Source organism: Triturus cristatus, chromosome 6 (assembly GCF_964204655.1).
Source record: "Triturus cristatus chromosome 6, aTriCri1.1, whole genome shotgun sequence".
Taxonomy (NCBI): Eukaryota; Metazoa; Chordata; class Amphibia; order Caudata; family Salamandridae; genus Triturus; species Triturus cristatus.
The window spans coordinates 1,435,430,835-1,435,442,846 of NC_140589.1; the positions used below are offsets into that span (position 1 = coordinate 1,435,430,835).

A 12,012-nucleotide genomic window follows, 5' to 3' on the forward strand; every position below is an offset into this window, starting at 1 on the left:
CCTTTGGGAAGTGGCTTTATGTCCTCAGTAATTGCTACTCATTAGTCGATCCCTCATATTTTGTGATTTCTTTCATATAGTTCTACATATCCCTTTTCACTTATGAATCAATCTGGAAGCCCATTTGGTCCAGGTGTCGTTCTTGCGTGCATATGTGTTGCTGCTATTTCATAATTCCTTGCTCTAGTTCCTTTCTTTCCCTCATAGCGATGGCTGTTAGGAAGGGGTATATATCTGTACAGACTGTGGTTATCAACAACCCCTCCCCCCCCCCACCACCCGCTGTTAGCTACTGCGCCCTTTTACTCCGTCATACTATAATTTGTCCTGTTTTGCCACACTATTCATATCCTTCCTTGTATCATTACGCATTGAGTATCTGTTAGCAGCATTCGGTGTTACTCTTCGATAATAAGAATGTAATGTCTTCCTTACGATCTCCTAGGAATTTGTTTTCTATTTTATCTGTAGAGAAAGTGAAATTGTACTAATTTCAGGTGTACATGGAGGTAATCTATAAATCCTCTTTCTGTCCCACCGAAGTGTGCTTTTGTTGCCATTTAGTTTCCTTTTTTTGCCCCAATCAGTGTCCTGTCCTTGCCATTCTCTAACATTCTGAACCTTAGTTTTACTTTACACAGTTTGTTTTTCCGATCGCATTTTCCAATGGGGCACCAACAATTTTATGATTAATTTCCAGTCCCTTAACCCGCCTCCAGTTCATCTGTTTTAACTATTTTAGATGCATTGCTTCTGCCCTGGAATATTCCTCTCGAAATGGCAATTTGTTGTTTGGTTAACATCAAAGCAAGCACCCTTGTGTGTTTTTTTTTTTTTTTTACACCCATCTTCTGTTTAGTAGGCCACGAAGTAATCCCTATCGGATATCACTATCATTTAACACGGACGGTGATCTCATTCCAATAGTTTGAAAACCTGGGGCTCCCTGTGTTACTTTTACAGTTATGCATGCATGCCATAGTTTCTGGTATTCCCAACAAGAAGTTCCTCTGTACTATGAACTTCTATTTGTTCTATCTTGGGAAAGAGGATCCTACTCTTCCAGTCTGGCATACAGATGCAATCTTCTTTGTCTAATCACCTTGCATGTTTCCCCATCTGTCCCTTCACCCACTGATTCGAGTTTTTCTCTCTACTGTTTTCGTCAGATTCTTCCAGGGTAGTTTGCTGCGATGCTGTCCTCTAGGACTTCATGCCTTTATTTTTTTATTTGCAGCATCCACTGGCATCTCTTTTTCGCACCTAAGTTCAGCGCTGGGTTGCATCCACCTTGTTTGGTCCACGCACTTGCTCCCTTCAGGAAGGGAAATTGTTTTCAAATGGTATTTTTATAAATCCTTGCTTGAGGACAAATTTTTCCCCAAGTTCTTGGATAGAAGAGGTTCCACTTTTCCTCTAGAAAACTTGTCACATGGTGTGATCGACAGATTAAAGTCTAATTTGTTGTGGGACTGGCGAGCTGTTTAGGTCTTCTCTCTTCGGCTGCTAACCATGGCCTTCTTTGAATAAATGTAGTCATCAGATGGATGCCTGGTTTTGTTGCAGATTTTGTGTAGAAATGTGTAGTCGCCACAGCTGGTCACACCAGATCACTCTCTAGGCATCAGTTGAGGCATTCAGTAACCAAGAAATCCACCAATCGTGGTCTGCTTTTTAATCCTATTCAGTGGCAGCTGCCTCTGAACCGGGGAGGGGGGGCTTGGAGATGAATAGATCAAATAAAAAAAACTTACCTGCTTTGCCTCTGCCGCACACCTCTCCTCCCATCTTTGTCTTCTTCCTGACTACTGCCTGCACCAGAAGCACCCAGGTTTCCGGACTCTGCCAGCCAATCACAATGCTGCAGGTCGTGATTGGTCTGAGCAGCCTGTTTGGTCCCTCAGACAGTGCCTGGGGAGACTGGGCATGTTCTCCACTGGGCTATGCAACACCGCCCAATGGCGAACATTCCAACTAATCTTTACTGTTTGGCCGGCCCTAGAGGGCTGGTCAAAGCGCCATGCGCATGTAGGGAGGGAGTGCAAACCACTCCTGCTCCCTCTACAGCTAGCCAGACCCACCCGAGTCGCAAAGGAAAATAAAATGACCATCACTTGTTAACATTTTATTTTCGACTGCTCAAGGAGCAGTGGGGTGACGCTCCTCCACCTTAGCGGAGGAGCTGCCACTGATCATATTTAACCATGGTAATTCGTAAATAGGGAGGTGTGTTTAAAACTGTAATGTTTAAGGGCTGAGCTTTGGGATGAACCAGCATGATCTTTTGACAAGTTTGCCCCACGTTTCATGTATTCTTTCCTTGAACTGTGTTAAACCAGGTATTTTTTTTATTTAACAAGCGCAAAATAAACTTATTCCTTAAATTGTTTTTTTTCTTCTCCTTTCCAGATCTACGAAATGTGTTGTGTTCCGAAGATACCACCTATATGTGTAAGCTATAGCAGACCTGATCTGCTGACGTGATCGAAAGACCAATGCTTCCGAACTGTGAGGGCAGCCTTCGCTGTCGGGGATCACTCCCTGAACTTGACTGACAATCCTGAGGCGTCTTCAGGAGCTTTCGCCCTACCCGCTCATTGAACTCCCGGAAATTAACAGTTTCTCTATTTTTCAAGGCTTATTTTTTTGTTCTCATGCGATGAAAATGAAAAGAAGAATGCCATCTCAGCGTTTCAGAATGACTTTCCACCGTTAAACTTGGACGGTACTATCAACGCTTAGTTTCCCGATGTTCCAGACTCTCCCGGTTAACATACTTCCAGAACCGGAGTATAATTCCTTGTGTATTTATGTGTATATCTTAAATCGAATTCTGTTTTTAATGTATATTTTTTCTTTGTCTATAAATATATATATATATATATAAATAGATATAAATGGATACAAAATATGATGCTGCATTTGCGCTAAACCAGATATGAAATGAGTGCACGTGGCCATGATGTATAAGCTTTGCTGGCCACAAACTATAGCTGGACTCCATTCATCAAAGCTTGGCTGGCTCCCACCTAGAAATTCATAATGTGGTGGTTTACTTTGCTAGCTTCCACGAAGGGACATTCTGTGCCCAAGAGCAACAGTTTGTATTAGAATGGTGTTCTCCTCCAATGCCATTTAAAATTATTAGGCAAGGCTCCGGACTTGACATGTATGTGCTCACCAACCTATAATTGAACTGGCAACGTTTTGTATTTTGATTTTTAACATCCAGGCAGGAGTAAGATGAAAAACCTTTGCAGGTCATTTTGGGGCTGCCTCAGGTTCTTAACATGGGCGTGCACTGAACAGACCGGTGCATTTTGGTGGCAGGAGGATGCGTTTTAGATTATTCTTGAAAACAAAAGGGTTAATATGAGCCTTAATGATGATTTTGCATTTTTAAAGTTTAAATTCTTCTATTGTGGGCCCTGCAGCAGGTGAAATGCAAGTTATAAAATGCTGGATTGAAATTCCAATGGCAGTTACATGTTTGGACCCACTGGTTTGTGTAAGTGTTTCTCATTCTGCTCATTTATATTTAGTAACCAAAAACTGTGATTTCTGACCGGTATGCTTTAAATAAAGTCATTGCTTTTATTAACGTCTCGGTTTATTTATTTATTTTTTAAACTGATTTAGTTATCCTCCCCTTGCCTTGTAGGATTGGATGGGTGGATTGTGATTAAACTCTGTGCCGTGTAACTGGCTTTGGGTAGATGAAACAGCTACGCAGAATAAAAACATACAGGTCACAGAATGCACTTCTATAATTTGCCACATTGCACACGCTTGCAAAATAATGGTCAATTTTTATTTTCAGTTTGCTTCGTTGTTGGACTTGGCAATCTTTGGCAGGTTCATCCCTAAACTTTTTGCATTTATCCTAGCCTTTTTCCCTATGTAGTGTTAGTGGTTTTAGACCCAGGCACTTTAGCACTGTGTCCCAGTGTAAAGTGCGTGCGCTCTGTTACATTTAGGGAGACTGGCCTGCCCTTCCATAGGAATGCATGGGGGATGTGTGTCCATGGTAGTTCCTGGTGTGAAAGGAGTGCAGGGTCAAGTTGAGTATGTTCGAACTCATGAGGATAAAAGCGGCGCAATGGTGTGCGCAGATTTATTGTGACTGGTGGAGAAGTGCCACTTTTAGAAGTTGGCATTTCTGTGTGCTGCCTGCCTGATGTGGAGTGCATGTCTGGCTTGTGATTGACAGGTGCTGGATGGTGTGGGGAATTCCAGGAGCCCAGGTTGAGTCAGCCCGGTGGTGAATGGAGAGATCTGCATGTAGATGGGAAGGAGGAGTTGCACCTGGGACCTGAATGGAGCTGTGCCTTCTGTAGTAGGGGATCTCTGTGTATAGTCATAATCTAGTGAATAGTCCCGCCCATGTGCGTGGACCCCGAAGCAATAAAAAATAATCTCTCAAGGTGTCAAATCATGCAGACCTGCATCCACCTTTAAGAGAATTTAATTTAAAGACAGATAATGCAGCCTATACCCACAGGCTACACTGTCCAGTACTTCAACTAGAATTCCACCAACATCCATAAACAGCACTGCCTGCCCAGCTTTTTTCCACAAAGGAAAAAACCCTGCCTCCACCAGCAAAAGCCTCGAATGATAGAGAGGAAGGAATGGACAGACAAGCCCCATAGGCTGCCATTATGTGGCTGAGAACAGGATACTGTGCCTTTAAGAAAACTTTCCCAGTATCCCAGAATGCACAGCAGGTCCCACTTACTTTCAGTTCTTTTTTCCGGCTCCTGCTAGCAGGACCCTGGAGCATTGAGCTCTCCCTTTTCAAGGGTTATTTGTCACTTTTCAAGTGATTTAGAAGTATTAGTTAAGTCCTTTCCCTCTGGGTTGTCAGTATGACTGGCTTGTTCGACAAGTGTCCTGATTGTGGAAGGAAATGGCTAAGTCAGACCCACACAGGGTGTGCATCGTCTGCCTTCCCCAGTCCCACGTGCCTGAGGAGTGTGAGATTTGCCGCTCTTTTTCAGCCAGGACCCTGAGAGAGAGAATGAAGATCAGGCTCCAGGTCCTGGAGGACAGAAGGCTGAAGGCACGAGGTGGGTCTGGAGGGGCTGATTCTGCCCATGCTGAGGCCTCTGGGGGGCTCCCCAGGGGCAGTAAGACCAGCAAGCGTTCCTACTCCCAGTCGACGTCGGGTGTCGACGGCGGCGTCGAGGGGGATGACTACGGTCTGTTCGCCATCTCCCCAGGGCTCTGGGGAGAAGCGGCGTCTACGTTCGACGTCGAAGGAGCTGAACAGGCCGCCGTCGACGGCATCTTCTGCGACGTCGACGTCGCCGTCTAGCCATCGGCGGCGAGATCAGGCCCGGCGTCTGCGCTCGCCGTCGAGGGGAGAGCTAAGAGACGACAGTCGCCGTCGAGGCGGTCACCGTCGAGGCGATCGGACGACGTCACGGAGGTCGACTACGTCACGGAGGTCGACTACGTCACGGAGGTCGACTACGTCACGGAGGTCGACTACGTCACGGAGGTCGACTACGTCACGGAGGTCGACTACGTCACGGAGGTCGACTACGTCACGGAGGTCGACTAGGTCACGGAGGTCGACTACGTCACGGAGGTCGACTACGTCACGGAGGTCGACTACGTCACGGAGGTCGACTACGTCACGGAGGTCGACTACGTCACGGAGGTCGACGACGTCGAGGAGGTCGACGACGTCGAGGAGGTCGACGACGTCGAGGAGGTCGACGACGTCGAGGAGGTCGACGACGTCGAGGAGGTCGACGACGTCGAGGAGGTCGACGACGTCGAGGAGGTCGACGACGTCGAGGAGGTCGACGACGTCGAGGAGGTCGACGACGTCGAGGAGGTCGACGACGTCGAGGCGGTCGACGACGTCGAGGCGGCGCAGGGGGAGCCCTGACGCCAGGAGTAAGAGGGGAACGGAGTCGCCGGGATCGGGTACTCCGTGGTGTATACACCCCCTCGGAACCCTACGCCATCGCCACCACCGCCGCCACCACCATCTGTCACCACCTCCCCCTCCGCGGTCTATACCACCTCGCACTCCGTTGGGGCTGCCTGCAGTTCCACCGAGGTCGGTCTCCCTGCCCAGGTATCCAACTCCGCCGCAGGGGACGCCGAGGCCGCGACATCCACGGTCGCCGGACCCGGCTAGGCCGGCGGACAGGCTGAAGCCGAGGAGGTCGCGCTCCCGCTCCGTCAGGAGGAGAAGGTCGCGGAGCCATCGGAGGTCGTCGTCGACTTCAGGACGGCGCCATAGGAGGCACAGGTCCAGGTCACGCACACGGTCCTCGGCCAGGGATTTCTCACCGACACTGTCTGACTCACCGGGGACTAGGGTGTCTCCTGTGGACGATCTAGTCTCCTTCCAGGAGGTGCTGCTGAGGGGGGCAGCCAAGTTGGGAATCACGGTGACTGTGCCGACACCCACGACGTCCGTGATATTCGAGACTTTACACAAAAAACACCTGTCTCGCCCCCTGCTGCCTCTAGTGCCGGGACTGGTGGAGCCCGCATTGGAGTTGTTCCTCACTCCAGCGGTGACTAAATCTGCCCCCTCACGGCTCCTGAAAAAGAAACAACATGCGACCGCACCTTCATCGACGGTTCCGCCCGACAGGGAAAGCCGCTGGCTGGACTCGGCGGGCAGGAAGGTGTGTGGGACCGCGTCTACCACCATGAAGGCGGCGAGTGCGGGGGCGCTGTTGGGACGTTACGACCAGGCCCTGTGGGAGTCCCTCCAACAGTATGCGGACTTGCTGCCCCGGGACAGGAAGGAGGATTTCCTGGAAACGGTGCGAGAGGGTATGCTGGTTTCAAACCAGGTCATCAGTGCGACAGCGGATGTCTCCTTGTTAGCGGCGCACTCCTACTGTCATGGCGTCCACCAGAGACGTCACTCTTGGCTGCGCCTGACGTCGCTCAAGCCAGAGGCTCAGCACAGAGTAGCCAATCTGCCCTTCTCGGGGTAGACCCTGTTTGGTAAACATGCGGATGATGAGATGGCCCGCATGAAGGCGAAGGCGGAGACCCTGACGGCCGTCGGGTTGGAGAAGGCCGAGAAGCGCCTGTTCCAGAGACGGTTCGGGTCTACGGGCAGAGGGCGTGGGCAGGGTTCGGGACAGCAGCAGCACCAACAGTAGCAGTTCCGGAAACCCTTCCAGAAACGCCAGAGGGGTAGAGGAGGCCAGCAGGCCGCTACCACTACCAAGGGCCCGGCCGGGTCTCGGCCCTGAGCGACTACTTCCCCTGCAACCGTTACCCACTCCAGTGGGGGGAAGCATTCAATTTTTTCCGGCAGAGTGGAGAAAAATTACTCCAGACAAGTGGGTGCTGAATATTGTTTGCAATGGATAGTCTTTGGTTTATCAGCCCGCCTCCAGCGATTCTGCCGGTAAGCTCTCAGTTTCAGCTACGAGAGCTCCAGGCGGAGGCAGACATCTTGTTGAGAAAAAAGGCGGTAGAAGAGGTACCTCTGTCTCAAAGGGGAAGATGTCTGTACTCTCGGTTCTTCCTCGTTAGCAAGGAGGACAAGAACGAGTTCAGGCCCATTCTGGATTTGCGACAGGCAAACAAATGGATTCGCAGAGAGAAGTTTTGCATGCTATCGTTGCATCAGATTTACCCTCAGCTGCAACGGGGAGACTGGCTCTGTGCCATAGATCTACAGGATGCGTACTTCCATGTGCCCATCGCACGGAAGCACAGGGAAGTTCCTGCGATTCCTAGTCTGCGCCAATCACTATCAATACACAGTACTGCCATTCGGGCTAAAGTCTGCGCCCAGGACCTAATCGAAGTGCATGGCGGTGGTGGCGGCACACCTGCGGAGGAACAAGGTGTTTGTCTACCCGTATCTGGACGATTGGCTGATCAAGGCCTCCTCCTTCTCGGAAGCGCAAGATCACTTCCGGTGGACGTGCGCTCTCTTGCGCAAGCTGGGGTTACACGTCAACATGTCCAAATCGGTCCCGACTCCGGTCCAGTGCATACAGTACCTGGGAGCCTCCATCGATACGCGGTCAGCAAGCGTGTCTCCTTCGGAGGTGAGACGGTTATCACTCCTTCGGAAGGCTCAGGACCTCAGGACTGCTCCATCGATGACAGTGAGGAAGGTGTCTTCGCTGCTGGGATCGATGGCCTCCTGTATCTTCCTCCCGCACGGCTGCACATGAGACCACTGCAGGAGTGCTTGGAGGATCAGTGGGATCAGAAGACAGGTTCTTGGGACGACAAGATACGGCTGTCTCTACATGATCTTCAGTCTCTGAAGTGGTGGTGTTCGGCGGAAAACCTCCTCAGGGGGTTCCCTTCCACAAGGACATTCCCACGAAGAGTGTCGTGACGGATGCGTCTCTCCAAGGCTGGGGGGCGCACTCCGGGGACTTGCAGATTCAAGGAAAGTGGTCCCCGTTGGAATCGACGTACCACATCAATTTCCTGGAACTCAGAGCTGGCTTCCTGGCACTGAAGGCCTTCCTTCCGTCCTTCCAGACCAATTCGCTGCTGATACAGACGGACAATACAACCACTATGTATTACCTCAGCAAGCAGGGGGGGGTCGAGATCGCGCACTCTGTCGCAGGAGGCGCAGGCGATCTGGCACTGGCTTCTGGCCCGAGGACTGACTATTACGGCCACGCATCTGCCAGGGGTGCAGAATGCTCAGGCGGACGCACTGAGCAGACTGATTCAGGAAAACGACGAGTGGGTCATAAACGACGAAGTACTAGGAGAAGTCTTCGCATGGTGGGGGACTCAAGACGTAGATCTGTTCGCCACCGCCGAAAACAGCAAATGCCGAGACTTCGCATCCAGGTACTACCAGCGGGGGACGCTGGGGAATGCGCTATGGATCGACTGGTCGAACAGCTTTCTGTACGCTTTTCCACCCATTCCCCTGATTCTGGCGGTGCTCATCAAACTGTCCCAGTCAGGGGCTCGGATGATCCTGATTGCTCCGGAATGGCCCAGACAGTGGTGGTTCACGGACCTACTTCACCGGTCGCTCCTTCCTCACATACGGCTGCCGTGCATGCCGGACCTTCTCACGAAGTTCGGGGGGCGGATGGTGCACCCCAACCTCTCGTCTTTGAGTTTGGCGGCATGGCTCCTGAGAGTGCAATATGGCCATTTGAATCTGCCAGACGATTGTATGGACATACTGAAGGAGTCTAAACGGCCTTCCACTAGGACGTCCTATGCCTACAAGTGGAAGAGGTTCTGTATCTGGTGCAAGTCCAAGAGCTTTGACCCTACGACATGTAAGGAAGATGTCATCCTTCCATATCTTTTACATTTGGCGCAGTCCGGCCTTAATTTCCATTCCATTAAGGTTCATTTGGCTGCTTTGACTGCTTACAGGAAATGCCCTTCACAGACTTCCTTCTTTCAGATCCCTGTGGTCAAGGATTTTTTGGAAGGCTTGAAGAAAGTGTTTCCTCCTGTCAGACTTCCCTCGCCTTCCTGGGACTTGAATGTGGTGCTGTCCAGACTGATGAAGGAGCCTTTTGAACCCATTCACAAGGCTTTGTTGCAGCACCTATCCTGGAAGGCGGCGTTCCTAGTGGCCATTACATCGGCCCGTAGGGTGAGAACTTCAGGCAGGCATTATGTTGTCAAGAACCTTGTACTGTATTTCATGCTGCTAAGGTTATCTCTGACTTTCATGTCAACCAGACCATAACTTTACCTACGTTCTTTCAGAATCCCTCTTCGCCAGCGGAAAGGTCTCTCCATTCCCTGGATGTTCGGAGGGTGTTGAAATTTTACCTTGATATGACCAAGGATATTCGTAGGTCAGACCAATTGTTTATTAATTATGGATCAGTCGGGACCGGTCTCGCGACCTCTAAGCAGTCCATCTCTCGGTGGATTGTGTCCTGCATACAATTGTGTTATCAAAAGGCTAATCAGACCTTGGGGGGTAAACCGAAGGCTCATTCCACCAGGGGAAAAGCTGCTACGACTGCTTTGGTGCGTAACGTTCCGATTGCAGAAATCTGCAAGGCGGCCACTTGGAAGTCGGTCCATACCTTTGCTGCGCATTATTGTCTGGACTCGGATGCCAGGGCTGATGCTCAGGTTGGGCAGGCTTCGCTGCGAAATCTGTTCGCGCAGTAGTGGTATTGTCTTGTATCTTCTCCACCGCCTTGTTTGGTGTGGGGATGGGCTTGCCATTCTATTCACTAGATTATGACTATACACAGAGATCCCCCTACTACAGAAGGAGTAGTTTCTTTTCTGTAACTCCAGTTCTGTAGTAGGGGTATCTCTGTGATAGTCATAAGCGCCCGCCCTCCTCCCCGGTGGAGAGAGAATTATTCATGTGAGGAATGCTACAGGTCTGGCGTGCTACGCCTTCAAAAAGAACTGAAAGTAAGAGGGACCTGCTGTGCATTCTGGGATACTGGGAAAGTTCTGGAAAGTTTTCTTAAAGCCACAGTATCCTGTTCTCAGCCACATAATGGCAGCCCATGGGGCTTGTCTGTCCATTCCTTCCTCTCTATCATTCCAGAGGCTTTTGCTGGTAGAGGCAGGGTTTTTTCCTTTGTGGAGGAAAGCTGGGCAGGCAGTGCTGTTTGTGTATGTTGGTGGAATTCTAGTTGAAGTACTGGACAGTGTAGCCTGTGGGTATAGGCTGCATTATCTGTTTTTAAATTAAATTCTCTCTTAAAGGTGGATGCAGGTCTGCATGATTTGACACCTTAAGAGATTATTTTTTATTGCTCCGGGGTCCACGCACATGGGCGGGACTATTCACTAGATTATGACTATTCACTAGATTATGACTATCACAGAGATACCCCTACTACAGAACTGGAGTTAAAGGAAAGAAACTACTCCTTCCCTACACAATGCTGGCTCCACCTCCTGTGGTGCGTCTGTCCCTAGCCTGCCCTGTGAATAGGGAGAGGGGCTGAGCAAAACAAAGTGCTCCAGAACCAGTTATAACTGGTTCTCCCCCTGCTCCACAGTTTGTGACAAAGGAAATGTGTGTGTGTATAAGAAGGGGCTGTGACCCAATGTATCTGATTCTCTCTTGTTCCGAATTTATGGGGGGCCTGCTGCTGCTGGGTGCCAGGAGGAAACGCCGCTGGGGACTGCCTCCCTGTTGGAGGGCCCTGTGAGCTGGCCTGCCTGGGCCCAGCCTTTGCACCCCCCCCCTCCTCCCACAAGACTTTCTTTGGACCTTGCACCCATTCGCCTAGGGGGGGGGGGGGGGCGGGATAGCTGTATTCTCCCCTTCCTCAAGAAGCGCTTTATTGTCCAGAGGAACTCTTTGTCCTGCGTTGCCCAAAAAGCGCTTGATTTGTCTCAGAGCTCCTCGTTGTGGGCTGCATCACAGAGCTGCGGTCGATTTTTGAAGGAATCCTGACGCTGGGATTACCCCGCATATCTGCCGTGTTAATACCCCTAGCGGGTGCCCACCCCGCCAGGGACGTTTTACTTGAGGCATGAGCCTACCCCGCATTGCCCAGATAGAAAACCAAAATCACTGCCGCGACCCCACCGGAAGTCAGGCACTCCTGCCCGTGACAGGGGCGGGGCCTGCAACCGGGCCGAAAGGGTGCCAGAGAGTGGATCTGCGCGGGGCTCCTGTGCGGTTGAGGGAAGCCCCGCGCAGAGAGGAGAAAAGTCGCAGCAGAACAGTGCCGGTAAAAGCAGATGGGAGCCTACCCCCGCACTGGCGACCAACCCTCAGGGCTCTCGTACTGAGGGAGCCCCACTGTATGGAGAGAGGGAGCGGACGGGAGCCTACCCCACGCTCCAATGGCAAAGAAGAGCCGCGGAGAGAGTGGAGACAACGCAGCAGAGAGCCCAGTGAGTGGGGCTCCATGTTATGGGAATTGGGGGTGTCGGGCACATTTTCGGTGCCCACCCCCGTGACCAAGGCTCTGCGAGTGACGTGCTCGGTTCTTTCCTGCTGCCCCGCTTGACAGTGGGCAGCGGCAGCGTCTTGGGAGCATTCAGGCTGTAGTTCCACATTCCTGGAGGAGCCCTGCAGTGGCC

General features: G+C 51.1%; 1 protein-coding gene across 2 annotated transcripts in view; it reads left to right on the forward strand.

Moving 5' to 3' along the window:
• The window catches only part of AKAP12 (A-kinase anchoring protein 12), a 383,789-nt gene extending 380,192 nt beyond the window's left edge, over positions 1-3,597 (forward strand). For both annotated transcript variants that reach the window (XM_085612494.1, XM_085612495.1), the window contains one exon: positions 2,410-3,597. The gene's annotated coding sequence lies outside the window, so the exon portion shown is untranslated. The remainder of the gene's footprint in view (positions 1-2,409) is intronic.
• Positions 3,598-12,012: the final 8,415 nt, after the last annotated feature.